Raw genomic sequence first — 10,590 nt, forward strand, 5'->3', positions numbered from 1 at the left:
CTCTGCTGACACTTAAGGCGTACACTAATTATATTTCCGAAGTCTTGGCATCATCCAAAGGCGTTATTTCGTATTCGTATTCGTTCTATCCTATTAGTTATCTTCGTATTCATATTCGTTCTATCCTATTAGTTATATTCGCCTTCGTATTCGTATTCGTATTTGTTCTATCCTATTAGTTATATTCGTATTCGTATTTGTTCTATCCTATTAGTTATATTCGTATTCGTACTCGTATTCGTATTCGTATTTGTTCTATCCTATTAATTGTATTCGTATTAGTATTTGTTCTATCCCTAGTTGTGTTTTATTAGTATTAAACTTAGTTTATGATTAGTATGATTCCGTATACAAAATATAATATGAAACTTAGATTATAACATCTTTTAAAGGAATCTACATTTAGTTTGACAATTTACTCTGCAATTCAAACGAATGCTTAGTACGATTTTCGTTATTAAAAGTATACATAATATGAAACATTTGAATAGAAAATAATAAGTTTAAGTACAAGATTTCCTTGTACTTTTGCTTGTATTCCCCCTGAAAACAGTGAAAACATTGGAAAAATGGTAGGGGTATGAACTCACCAGTTGAGGAATGCGTCGGTTTGGATCCTAAGCGTCAGTTCTAGGTTTGCAAACGCACAAGATTCCTATTTATTATGAAAAGATACACATTTATATCTAATTAGGACTCGAATTATTTATTAGTTAAGGACAAACACTTCTAATCGCGAAAACACTCCGTTACATGCGTTTGGAGGGACCCGGATGGCATTTAAGGACACATATGGCTTGGATAATGTGTTTACTCTTCGAGAGTAAACTTCTTATGGATTTTTCAGCCCTAAGACCAACTCCACATGAGTTCACGTCCGTGAACTCATGGGTGAGGGTTTTATGGTGTTAAATGGCCTTATATGACTTGGGAAAATTAGCTAGAATCAAATCTAAGGCATAGGAATAGATTTAACCCACATATGGACCACTTAATGGAGTTTACGGCAGTAAACTAGGAGTTTATGGCCGTAAACTCCCCCATACCCATTCCTTATGTGTTTTGGTGGTGTTAAGGCAATCACATGTGATTTAAACTCACTTTACAAGCCATGGATGGAATTTCGGGCATCATTTGCTTATGTTATAGGATTTTACGACCCAGGAACCCATCCTTGGGGGGTTTAAAGCCATGAACTCCTAAGGGAGGGGTTTTCAGTGAGTTTAAGGCTTCGAATTCAATTGTGGTTGATTCTATAATTTATTCCAATGCTATTGGTGTGTTTAAATGGCAATTTAACACTTAAAAATCAGTTTACTCCCCATGATATGGAGTTTATGGCCCAAGCATGTTATTGGGTAGTAAACTCATGTTTACTCCTCAATTTTTACGTTCAAGGTATTCTAAGTCCATTTTGGTAAGCCCCTAAGTCATATCTAAGCTCCAAAGGTCGATTGGAAGGGTTTAAACGCTCAAATTTGAAGGTGCATTTTATATGTGTTCACGGCCCAAGCATGTTCCAGGTCCGTAAACACTTGATTATGGTCCCATTCCATGATTTGAACTCGAATTTGAAGGTCTAAGATGCTATACTAGGAGTTAGGGTAGTTACCTTGGTGATTTGGAGCCTAAATTTGATGTTTTTGGACGTTAATCTTGAGTTTGAGGACAGAGGTTAGAGAGAGAGAGAGAGAGACTAGTGAGAGAGCGGAAAGGCTTCAAATGAAGTCTTTTGAGCTTTAAATAGGTCCAAAGTTCGTTACACGTTGGAATTCTACCCGATACCGAAGTTAAATGGGACTTTTGGTCGCACCCGATTAAGTTATCGTAATCCGGCGGGATAGAATTTGGAATTTTCAATTTAATGATTTCGGGCCATTTTCATGAGTTTCTAAGGGATTCGAGCACTCATAAGATTAAAACAAACTTAGAACTTTAAATAACTCATCCCAAAAACGGAATCGGAACGAACCGCTATAGACGGGTTTTACAGACGAAATGGGTTTCGACGATGGACAACTTTGGGTTGTTACACATGAATTCCTACCTTAATTTCCTGAGGATACATATTAGGATACGTCCACCAAATTGTTGGTGAGTTCTACATGTTTCGACTCCCTAAATCTTTATAATGAAAACGTATTTTCATGTAAAGAGTTATATATAAAAAGAGAAATTTTATTTTTCAAGACATAAAAATGACCATTTTTATGTCAAGAGTTTTTATTCCACTACTGTGTAAATCATATAAAAACTATTAATTAATGAGGTTTTAGGTACCAAATTTTCGTATCTTAATCATCATTATTGAGTGCGATCTTACTTAGTTTGAAAACAAACGGAAGATCAGTAAGGTAAATCCTTAATTCCTATCAAAATCATGTGGTTATTGATCCTTCAGTGGATACTATTCCGATTCCATGCAATGTTGGGAAAATTCCGGGATTTTATAATAAACTTATAACCGAACTCGTGACACTATACTATTTGCACCGGCTCCATAGTAAGGCATGTTTAAGTCACTCACCCAGTGTAACACATGGTAGTGTTCAATGGTACTAATGTAAATGCCTAAATTCATCTCCTTAGACGTTAGTTGTAGGTAGAAACTCCAGGTAGGCGCTCGAACCATACAAGATTAATAGTATGACACTTATACTTATCGTTAGTTGCTCCCTGCAGATTAACAATTATAAAATGGAGGGTTTCTACTAGGGGTTTGCGGTCTTGGATTTACCAAATAGCACAACTCATATAGGGAATCCCATATGTGGTGGATTCTAACAGTGTACACGTCCTAGATTTCCTATTAGGAGATCACTAAGTTATTATAAATATGTGTCATCTTGGAACATGTGACAACCTTCAATTTCCGGTCAAGTCAAAGTCAAATAAAGTCAACAAGTCAAACTGGTTAACTCAAATAACCCTTGTATTTGCATTGTGTTTACTATGGTACAACACATTATCTTTATGCAAAGTATCACTTTAGGTCTTCACATCTTCAAAAAATCTAAGCCCTAATCAGGGTAAGTGATGGAACTACTCGATAAAACATTATTACATACCCTTCGGGGGCGTATAACATTCATAACGAGGCTTAACGGGGTTTACAAACCTTTTGTTGTGAAGCTAAACATCCAAAAAGGTCACAAACGAAGCCTCTCTCAATCTCTCTTTACCAATCTTTCTCTATCCCAAATCTCTCTTATAACCTCCCTCAACTTTTTATAATGATTCAGGGCATCCCGACCCTTAACTTAGTCAAAAACCATGCAAAACGGGAAGTTTACGTTAAAAACAGCCATATAGGGCAGAACCCTCTTAGGGACGAAACCTATTGGAACTGAAACCCTAGGAAGCAAAACCAAAGAGTCGAAGTCAAAGAATAGAGAGCCAAAGCATGACCGAAACCGAAACTGCAGGACCAAACCTGGAGGAACCGAACCACTGAGGCCGAGCCTCCCTTCTCTTTCGCTTCCCTCCCTGCTCTCGCCTTCGCTTCCCTTTCCTTCTTGCCTTCGAGATTTCTCGGCCGAACCACCTCTCGGTTCTCATCAGCACCCGAAGCACCCTTCGTTTCTAAACATGTTAGGACCGAACTTCGGTCCTGAGCTCAGAATTTCGCAGATTTCGTATCTTTTTCCCAGTTTTCGACCACTTTCGCGTTTTAAGCCCGTTTTTCATGATTTTGACGTGTGATTTTCACCCAATCTCATATTTTGGCATACAAGACCCTAAATATTCATAATTTAAACACATTTTAAAGGAAATCTTTGTCTAGAAATAATATCTAGTGGATAAGTTATTAAGGTAGAGTGTTGACTTTACCTTTAAGTTATGACACAAGCAATCCTCCACACCCACTCCAAGACCATACTCAGTCACCATTTATCACTACATAGTCAACTATTTGTCATTTCACCCTCTTTCTCCAGCACATAATCTTGATCAAAGGCTAGAAGTTCTTTTCTCTCCTCCAACTTTATTCACTCTTTCTCAAGAAGAACAAACACACCTCTCTCACTTTCTCTCTCTCTAAAACTCGAGACTCCAAGGCTGTGATTGAGTTTTTCACTAACTTTTGGTAAGTATTTCCATCCTACATTTGAACATCCTTTTCGTCTTCACTCGAATTATGGATCTCTCTTAACAAATATCACCATATTTCTCTTAGATATTCAAATCTTCAAGCATCTTCCAAGTTTTCTTGACTTGTAAACCTCTTTTCTTCACCACCCATCTATTGAAATTAGTCAAGGTGAGTTCATACCCCCACATTTTCATGTTTTCTTCATGTTTTAGGGGGAGAATACGAGTTAAAACACCAACAACATAATTAAACTCAAACATTAGCTTTCAACAAAAAAGTTAATGTTCATTCACGAACTGTTTTGAACATCTTAAACTTTTCAGTTTTCAAAACTGTATTATTTGCAAATATTTCAGGTTTATACCTTTAAAATGACTACTTGCACATGTCCATACGATTTTTCTATAATTTATGGTGATTTTTTACAAAACTGTCTATCACTGTAGCTACGAATTCGGACCAGTCTGTGAATATGGACATTTTCACACAAGTTGGAGACATCTAAAAATCATAATAAAAATTATGAACAAACTAGACACATTTTCTAACACTTTGTAACATGTTGAGCAAAGTGTTAATCTTTGATAACTTCATATTTTATATGTGATTTTCTGTTGAACTACACTTATATAACAAAAAAATTGTTTACTAAATTGTAAGAGGCATTTATCGTTATAAAAAATACAAGATGAAGCATAATAAAATAGTCAAGTTTTGCTATACATTATACTTACACAGAAAAGGTTTACTATACGTTACAAACATTTTTATAAACTATAATAGTTATAGTTTATGTTTCATATACATTACAAACATTTCGATAAACCATAATAGGTATAGTTTATGTTTTATTTACATTTTGAACTCATTACAAAGGGTTTTCAGTTCATATAAATGGGGTATGAATACAAATTACCAGGTTTATATAAAAAGGGGTACGAATACAAAGTATCGGGTTTATATAAAAAGCGGTACAATACAAAGTACCAGGTCTTCATATAAATGGGGTACGAATACAAAGTAATGGGTTTATATAAAAAGAGGTACATTACAAAGTACCGGGTTTTCATATAAATGGGGTACAAATACAAAGTACTGAGTTTATACAAAAAGGGGTACATTACAATGTATCGGGTATTTCTTTCAACTAAATGAGTTTATGTCGATTTAAACATGCATGATTTATTTTAAGTAAGGAAAATACTTGTACATTTTGGTCTTTGACATTTAAGGCTACAATACATTTTAAAAGGGAAATACTAGATTTTTCGGGAACAAACATTTCATTTACAAGGAAAGGATTTCAAACAATGCATACAAAAGCTTATGAACTCACCAACTTAATTATTGATACTTTTTCGAAACTACTTGTATTATGAGGAAATCAGTGAACCAGATAAACAACAGCTTTTGAGGATGGGACGCTCAGACGTCAAAAATTTCATTTTGTCATCATAATGTAATTGATTTTGAAATATGTGAACACATGCTACGATGTAACTTTTTCAATTATATTTATGATGGTTGTATTTACTTTGAGCACTATGACACTTTTTGTTATGATACTACACATGAATTCCTCCATCCCCAGATGTTTCCGCCATCATTGGTTTGGGGGTGTGTCAGAACATGAAGCATCAAGTGTTATTAATTTTGTGTGATTACAAAAGTTTGTTAGGCTTCACGTTTGTATTATTTGTTACAGTAACAATTGAGTAGGCTAACGAATACATTTATTTTGATTTTTCCTTTCTTATATAATACAAGAATTGTATAATAATATACAAATTTTTTATTAATAATTTCTTAGTACTCTGATGTCGGTTATGCATTCGTTTTAGATTATGCTATAATTTAAAAATAGTATGACCTGTATTTTAATAGTAACTTAAAGAAATATAACAACTTGTTCATAAATATATTTCTACATGATTTCATAAATTATGTCGATAAAGTTGGATGATCCAAACGACTTATTTTGACAGAGTGCATCATTTTGTACAATATTAGTACTTTCACATATGTAAATATATTACTAACGTTACATTATATATATATATATATATATATATATATATATATATATATATATATAAGATCATATGAAATATAGGTGGAGTACCTTGAAATATAGGTGTGTGTTAGAGTTTAGGGAGGTAACATAATAGATTGTAGTGAAAGGAATTGATATAGGCTAGATTTCCTTGTGATATCCTTGTAAAATTGAATTAAATGAAGATATGTGTGCACTATGAAATATTTCTCTGGATATTGCATGTGTGATGTATGTGTGTATGAAGAATGAAATCATGAGGGGGGTGGAAAGATCTTTCAAGACTTTTAGTACTCTTACTCACACATGCATATCTTTGGAAGATTCATAGATTAATAATTGGTACATTCGGATATTTAGGATTAGATTCCGAGTGTAATACTTCCATGTCCCATTTGTGTATGTATATGTTGTGTGTGGGTATGACTAATTTAAGGAGTAACTTTGAGAACTATTTGGAAGATTTGAAGGTACTCCACCTATATTTCATATAATCTTATGTATATATGACACACACACACACACACACATATATATATATATATATATATACACACACACACACACACATACACACACACACTAGTGTATGGAGGGTGTATGTTAGTTTTCATGGGCTAGAATACATAAGGGTGGGGGAAGGTTTGTGACTGATTTCTTGTGTGCCATTCGTATCTTAAGTGTTAGACTTAGAAGGATTTGAAGGGTACAAAGATCTTGAAAGTTTGTTAAATATATATACACAACTTACAAGTATTTTGAGTTTTTCATGTATATATTCGTATTTTAATTCAAAATCTCGTTATACACATATGTATTAGCTTCATATTATTTGAATTACATTTATATATACATGTGTTTTACCTTGTTATACAATTTATATATATATATATATATATATATATATATATATATATATATATATATAAAAAAAGATTTTTGGACTAGATTTTCCCTATCTAAAACCCTTTTGCAACATTTTGTGGAAACGTAGTGACGTTTTTTACGTCCAGATCCGAAATCTGATTCCTGCGTTTGGTACGAACTCCATGACGATTTAAAAGCACACATCGAAATTTAGTTCCGTAGTCCCCCTTTTAAGCTCTTTAAAGCTTTTCAGGAAAAATATATGCTATATATATTGATACTTATTAGTCATACAAATATAAAATATATTTTTATAATTATAGACGAGAACTTGGTTAAAACCTGGTTTTTACTCAATTTACAGCTGTTATGCTATCCGATTTTTATTAGAGCTTTATGCACAGTTGAACCTTTGTCTAGTAAGTTTATAACTTAAAGTTTAAGACATACACTCACTCACCTTTATATATCTTCAACTTGGGGAGTTTACATGGGATATCCGTTCATTAACGAAAAATTAAAAGTTAGTAAAGATCTTTGTTGAGTATTATGTGTTGCGTCATGGACTAGTATTATAAATAGTGAATGCATGTATGCCTTTAAGAAGCTAGAAGTTTGATTATCGTTTTGCATTGTAACCCTAAACACATCTACAGTCGAATTTCTTCATCGAGCTCTTCTGGGGTGTTAAATATTAATCATTCGACATCGTTCAAATCATTCTTGGTATCTTATTGTTTCGTTTATTGTTTATCTCTTTGAATCTATCGATCATTAAGGTCCATTATTCCAACAATTGGTATCAGCGCAGGAGACTATGTTACTAATACGCATTCCTTTTGTGTGAAGAATTCATTAGGGTTTTCGCTTTTATCTAATATATAAAGGTCGTATTCTACCTGTCAACGGTAACTTTATTGTTTGATAAAACCCTAATCTCAAGTTTACAAGTCTGATTCTAGTAGATTCAGAACACAAGACCAGCATGTCACACGAAGACTCTCAAAGCAATCCCATCAACATCTCGAATAACATTGGATCATGCATAAGAGTTCTCATTCTTTACACTCAAGACTATGAAGTGTGGGTGCATCACATTGAAGATTACGTGGTCGGATATGAAGACAATAGGTATCTCATCTGGGAAGCTATTACAGTCGGTCTGTTTGTTTGCCAGAACAAGTAGGACAGTGAACACTCAAAAGGAGTACAACCAACTCTTAGTGGACGTAGAGAATATTCCACAAGATGAAAAAGAAAAGCAGCAATGCAATCTTAAAGCCTTAAAAATGATCCAAATTTTCGTACAATCCAATACCTTCCGACTGGTGAGTTCATGCACTACCCCAAAGGAGATATGGGATAGGCGGAAAGAATTGTATTCGACTGATGAAGATCTAGAGTACTCGATACAAACCTTACTAATCTCTGAGTTCAGTGCTTTTGCTCGAGAACCTGATGTGACTCTTCTTCAGACATTTGATCGCTACAACCATCTGCTCAACAAGATGATGAAGCATGGTATTGAAAAAAACGGAGATTGAGTAGAATGTCACGTTTATGAATGGCCCGAGACCTGAGTGGATGGCAGTAATCTCAACTGTAAAGGCTCATGAACAATTCAAGTCTTACTCGTTGGCGAAACTGATGGGAATTTTGAAATCCCATGAAAGCACAGTAACAAAAGAAGCGAAGGTGGTGTCTATCATGGGCTCTTTAGCCCTTATCTCAAAAGGGAAGAGTGAGACGGAAGAAGAAGATGACTCAAATCTGTCTGATTGTGACATGACAGGTGAAGAATATGCAATGATGGTCTCCAATCCTAAGAAGTTTGCAAGAAGGAAATTTTGTGCCAATAAAAACTGAAACTGGCAAGGAAGTTACAGCTCTGAGAAGGTGAAAGAAGAATCCAAGAACGTTTCACAAAAGGATGATGATAAGAAGGAATGCAAGCTAGTAGGAGATTCTGGATACAACTGCAATTATTGTCATAGCAAGAATCACTGTGCCAAAGATTGCATGTTACGAAAGATGTCAGAGAAACGGGATGGTGACGATGATGAGGCTTATCATGAGCTAAAGATAGAAGAGCTAAAGAAAAGGAAGTCAGCTAAAAATTCTATGAATGTATTGATTGTGCAAGAGAATATAGTCGATGATGAGTTCGGAGGCGTTGAAGTTTGGTCAACAGACTCTGACGATGAAGAAGTGAGGAAGCCTATGCATGGCAGAGCATATGTGGCAAGAGAGGAAGTTCACGGTTCGGCTGGGAGGTGCTTGATGGTGACTATAAGTGTAACAACTAAAGATGAGCGTAAGGAGCCGAACTTGATGGTGACTGCAGGTGTACCAACTGATGAGACTCTTCTTCAGACATTTGATTGGTTGATCAAAAAGGTACAATCCATCCTAGAATCTCTTAAAGTTCCTGTCACAAATTACGAAGAAGAATTAAACGAACTTAAATTTAAATTCGCTAATCTCACTAGTAGTCTCATGCAAACTCGCTTAACGAACCCTAACCTAACTTACCAACTGAGTAGGGAATCATTGAAGAGTGAGGAGCGACACATGTAGATTGAGCTGAAGGAGACAGAGTTAATTAGGACTAGGGATGAGATTATCTATTTGCAAAGAGACAATTTGAAGTTTTTAAAACAAAGAAACATTTTTTGCTTAGTTGCTAAACACTTATATACAAATATTACTAAATTACATTTAGATTGTGGAATAGGGAAAAAAATTCATAAGATGATCTTACCCTTCCTTGAGTTTAAGGAGGATGAGGTCATTGTTGAATGTGAATCCATAATGTCCTCAGAAGAGACTTTTGTCACTTATAAAATCGGCCTATACAAAATTGAGTCTTTCATTAACTCAAAAGAACACAAATGCATGCTTAAAAGGCTTTTAGATGATAATGATAAGCTGAAAATCAAGACAGAGATCTTACAATCATTTAACTCTTCAAACTCAAAATTAATGACTGGACATAAAATGAATGTAGAAAATACGTCTAAATTTGATGAGGAAAGTGAGATGATTGAAATTTCGGAGGAAGACGAAGTTGATTGCTCTGAGTTCATGAAAAGTGAAAACGAGAAACCTCTAATATTTGAAAATTTTGTTGAATATGCACGTTTGTCAAGGGATAAGTCAATGAAACTCAAAGAAAAAATAGTGGTTTACCAGAAGGTTCAGACTGTGCCAAATCATGTTTACACTGTCACAGGGGTCACTGGAAAACAAACAGCTAAACTAAAAATCCTGGTTGACAAAGACAATGCTAAAGGATGTGACAACTATTTTTGGTCTTCTCATATCGATAATACAGATGAGAGAGTGGGTCTATCAGAGCAAACCTCATGGAGGGTAAAAGGCAGATATGTTGTTGAACCAATCACCAAACCCTCAAGCTTTGACAAACCAAGCACAAGTGGAACCAAAGATATACCGGAAGAACTGGGAAAGAAACCGGAAGAGTTAAAAAAGACCTCGAATATATCTTCCAATTCAACCGACGCTCAAAAAGAGAAGCAGAAATCAAGCTTCAACATTCATAAATCTCAGAAGGAGT

Source organism: Lactuca saligna, chromosome 9 (genome assembly GCF_052625555.1).
Source record: "Lactuca saligna cultivar CGN05327 chromosome 9, ASM5262555v1, whole genome shotgun sequence".
Lineage (NCBI taxonomy): Eukaryota > Viridiplantae > Streptophyta > Magnoliopsida > Asterales > Asteraceae > Lactuca > Lactuca saligna.